Source organism: Podarcis filfolensis (assembly GCF_964270895.1).
Source record: "Podarcis filfolensis genome assembly, chromosome: 4".
Classification (NCBI taxonomy): domain Eukaryota; kingdom Metazoa; phylum Chordata; class Lepidosauria; order Squamata; family Lacertidae; genus Podarcis; species Podarcis filfolensis.
Window position 1 is genome coordinate 49,806,651 of NC_139607.1, and position 4,814 is coordinate 49,811,464.

The 4,814-nt window shown below is 41.5% G+C and overlaps 1 protein-coding gene across 1 annotated transcript in view; it reads right to left on the reverse strand.

Moving 5' to 3' along the window:
* UMODL1 (uromodulin like 1) overlaps positions 1-4,814 on the reverse strand; it is an 81,758-nt gene that overhangs the window by 67,267 nt on the left and 9,677 nt on the right. The window lies entirely within an intron of this gene.

Genomic DNA, 4,814 nt, shown 5'->3' on the forward strand with positions numbered 1-4,814 from the left:
ATTTAATTCTGAAAGCACCAATACTTGAAAAGGTGTTTTTGGTTTTAAGCAAGTGCTTTGCTGAATTCTATCTACAAATAAAAATATCCAAATGGTAATAACTGTGGAAAAACTTCATGGAAGTATTTCTCTTAAAAGGCTACATTTTTTTAGCTATTTAAACATACTAAGGAAATGTAGCATTACTTTCCTGTTTACCTTTGTTGGATTTTTCTGTATGGAAAGGAAGGGTTATGAAAACATTTTTTTAAAAAATAAATGGATCCTTAAATTATTCTCCCCCCCCCCCAAAGCAACTATTGATGGCTCACTTAGAATAGCCACACTTAGGTCAATGGGATAATTTCAGAGAATTGCATCCGGGTGTCACCCTTGTGATTATATATTGGGATACTTTATTTACTCTCCTATATTTACTAGGGGGGACGCGGGTGGCGCTGTGGGTTAAACCACAGAGCCTAGGACTTGCTGATCAGAAGGTTGGCGGTTTGAATCCCCACAACAGGGTGAGCTCCCGTTGCTCGGTCCCTGCTCCTGCCAACCTAGCAGTTTGAAAGCACATCAAAGTGCAAGTAGATAAATAGGTACCGCTCTGGCAGGAAGGTAAACGGCATTTCTGTGCACTGCTCTGGTCATGCTGGCCACATGACCTGGAAGCTCCCTTGGCCAGTAAAGCGAGATGAGCGCCGCAACCCCAGAGTCGGTAACGACTGCACCTAATGGTCAGGGGTCCCTCGACCTTTTATTTACTAGGGCAGTGCACATGATCTTGCCAGATATCAAACCAAATTCAAGTTGAACTGGGATGCAGCTGGATTGGATTGAGGCAGCCCCAGGTCAGGTCAGGTCCACCTGGAATGATCTGGGAGTGTCAAGGGCAGCAATCTAGCAGCAAGGGCAGGGGCAGATGTGCAGGCAACCTGCATGTGTTATTCTCTCCCCCCCCCCACCTGAAGACCATGCTTAATCAGGGTTTTTAAACCTAATTAAACGCTGTGTACAGACCTGGATTGGTAGGGACCCAGATCAGAGTTGGTTCAATCCCAGGTCAGATCAGGGCTGCTCCAAAGCAAATATTTATCTCTCTCGCATTACACAGCTTTCCAAATTATTGTAGTAATTCCTGGATTCAAAAGTGGGAAATCCAAATAAATTGCATTTAGCAACATGGTCAAAACTCTGAACCCAGCAACTTTGATTCCAAACTAGTTCCATGTATTGATTTAGACCACAACTTCAATGAAATTGTTTCAGACAGTTTTTCTGTATCTTTAGCACCATGTCTGAATCCTACTCTAGGGTTAGAGCAGGGATAGGCAAACTCAACCCTCCAGATGCTTTGGGACTACAACTCCCATCATCCCTGACCAATTGTCCTGTTAGCTAGGGATCATGGGAGTTGTAGTCACAAAACATCTGGAGGGCCGAGTTTGCCTATGCCTGGGTTAGAGACACAAAACATTGTTTTATAAGAGCTAAAAGTGGTTCTCCCACAGTTATATTTGATTCAGGAGATCTTTCAGGTTTCTAAAATTACAAACCTTTCAAACCTGTTTATCAGCACCATAGGAAGGCGTATATCGTCATAGGTAACAATGCCTTTACCATGTTTCTCTGGAAGTGTGTTTTTATATCTTCTTCAACCCTAACCCATTGTCATTAGCAGCTGGTATGTGCCTATAGTCCTCTGTAACATTGTTTACATTTTCTTGCCTGAGTATTAGGGTAAAATAAACGTACATTTCTTTTTCCTACAGTGGTAACTAGTTCATCAGTGCTGAAACCTTGTATAGAGCTGAACCTTACTGTAATAGTCTGGGCTGTAGTGTCATATACAGGTAACTCGCAGCTTACGTGCATTTAACTTGTGCACATTCAACTTTACACTCTTGGCAAATAAAAACAAATAAAAAGGGGTCATCTGGTGGGGGGGCTTTGGCAATTCCACTCACCATTGCACTCAATGTGTTTTGACTATATGTGATTTTTGGCTTTATGTGTTATTCCTGGAACTTAACCCCTGTGTAAGTTAAGAGTTGCCTGTATTCTTATCTCAAAGATTTTTGTATGGCTTAACTTGACCTGTGAAGGAACACTATCAAGATAAGCTCCATGAGATCCTTAACCATTTTACCACTTTATATCATGAAGAAACTATCTAAATTATAGGCCTCCTATGGTGATATCATTTATTTTTAAAGGGCCACTGTTGTCAATAGAACTAAATCTGCTTCTAATTGCAGCATTGGCACTTATATGGTAAACAATTAAATGCCTACATGTGAATGTTGCTAATTCTTTTTATAGCTCTTGAACCTGATTGTGTGGACTGCACCAAGTTCTTGTTTTTGTGTTTTACATTTTAATTTAGTTTTGCATTTCATAGCACTTTGTTGGTTATACATACCGCCAGTTACCTTTCAGCTGTATGTGAACTGGTTGCTAATTTATTTTATCCCCTTCCTACAGCCAAAGGTCAAATCTAAATGGCTTGAGGGAAGTTTCAAAAGAAAATGAACAAAAAGGCCTAATTTTCTTGATAGTATTCCTATCTACTCTGGGGCTTCTTTAAAAGGGCAACTGCAGTAGCCATCACCAATATGCAGAAAGGACTGTAACTTAACTTCTATTGACATTGCTTCTGATCTCAAACTAAAGATATATACAAATTTCATTAAAAAGGTCTGTTTTTATAATTATTTATATATTGTAGGCATTATACTGGTTTAATACATCTGTGCTGAATTTTAAGTAGCAATCCAATTAACTTTTTTAGGACTGAGAAATCCTGTTTTCAGAATCCCTTCTTTTAATGTAATGTTGCTGCTTTGTATTACTTTTCTACTGTATGTTTTCTTTACCTAGATCTTTATTAAGAAAATTTGGAGTAAAATAAACATGTTCTTTCGAGTGATTCTGTCTCATGGGAGTCTAATATGAAATAGGCTGCCAGTGCTCCAGTTCTCATTAGGTGGCAGTAAGACCCTGCGATATCAGAGGAACTTATCACTAGTTTAATGTGTTGCAGCATTGGGATACATAAATTTTGTATTTTCATGCGGTGAACCGCCCTGAGATCTTTGGATGAAGAGTGGTATACAAATTTAAATTTAAGAAGCGTCACAGTTGTATGCAGGAGTTCTTCCAGGGCCACCTGCCCTGTCCTTTCTGCCCTTCCCCCTCTGCCACTGCAGTTCCTCCTTCCCCTTGCAGTAGTTTTCCCTGTTGCCCTGCCTGTGTAGTTGCTTAAAGGCGCACTCTGATTCTTGGGATCAATAGCTAGGCCAGCATAGTCTCCTTCCCCACTCTTGGCCCCCATGTTTATAATGGAAGCTGGCAGCCCAGGCAACTGATGCTGAGATCTCATTAAAATCCAGCTGTGCAGTGGAATTAAATGGCATTTTTTCCTTAGCACTTAAAAATCCAAGCAATTGTTTTACTGTTAAGCTAAGCAGCAGCTTAGATGGGCACCCTGGGCTCCATACTGGGGTGTCAGAGAGCCAGGGCACTTCATCCCCTCCCTCTGTTCTCCTGTGGCTGCTTTCAGGAGGAGAAAATTAGCTTTTGAGATTCTTGGCAAATAATTGTGGCTCCAGAGCTCAAACTTCCCTGCTTTAGCTGGACAACCAGAAACCCGATGAAATGATCTGCTACAGGCATGTGAGGTCCTTCCAGGGATGTTCTGGGTTTAGTGTAAGCTTAACCCAAGTATTTTTGGTTATTTTAAACCTACCTTCTAACCATATGTCACACCTGCCCCCTTCACGTTTGATATCTTAGCAAGTACTGTTGTACTACAGACCCATAACGGGGGGGGGGGGGGGGAGGTGCTGGTGTACAACTTTTCCTAATGTGTAAACATGTTGCATGGAGTTGACTGGAGAATACACAGAGTACTTTCAGAAAGCATTTTTCCCACAGAGGATGCAAGATGAGAAAAAAAATATGTGGGTTTTTTAACATAATCTCAGTAACCAAACAGTAAGCACAAAAAAATATACAAATACTTAGAAGTTACAATCTATCACTTATATAGGTAAGCATACAGTGTCCATGCTTTTCTGCTGTTTTCTTGTTATTATAGGTGCCAAAATCACACCAGACCATACATTTATATAACAGTCTGACCTTTAGCCTCCTTCAGTTTGTCAGTCAGCTTTTCTGTTATTGCCAAAGTTTTCCAAGCCAAGGTGGCTCCCTTTAGCCTTTCCTAAAAACTGGCCACCTTTCGAGGAGCTGCCATTGAAAAATGCCCTATCAATTCTTTATTTTTTAGGTCTATATTTTGTCAAAGCTGTAACATTTCTGTTTTTGGTCTTGTGGTACATTGTTATGCAGTGTCAAACCACTTGCCTCTACTGTCAGTCGAAGAGGTGACCCAAACATTAACCCACATGGTCTATGTGTTAATATTCAGGCACACACCTGACCCATTTTAGGGAAATGCCTTTTGCTTAGCAGTTATACCTGTGTGGGGTTTTGGCTCACCATCTTTAAATAAGACCAATCAATTTATCTGTGAACTTCAATAACACTTTGTGGGGGGGGTTGGCATTATTCAAGTAATATCTTTAAGGGTCTTACCAAATAATATGCCCTAAAACACTACGATTTTGGCCTGCCTCGAAACCTTGACAGCAAAGGGCTCATGAGCCCCAGAGATGCACCGCAAGGCTGCGCGCGCAGGCTGAAATCGGACCTGACATCGGAGATGGTTTCCCATTGTCCAGGCCGCTGGACGGCCACTTCCGCAGGCTTGGCCGGAGGAAAGGTGGGCTGCTGCGCCTTTAAGGGCTGTGATGTGCCGGCTTGGA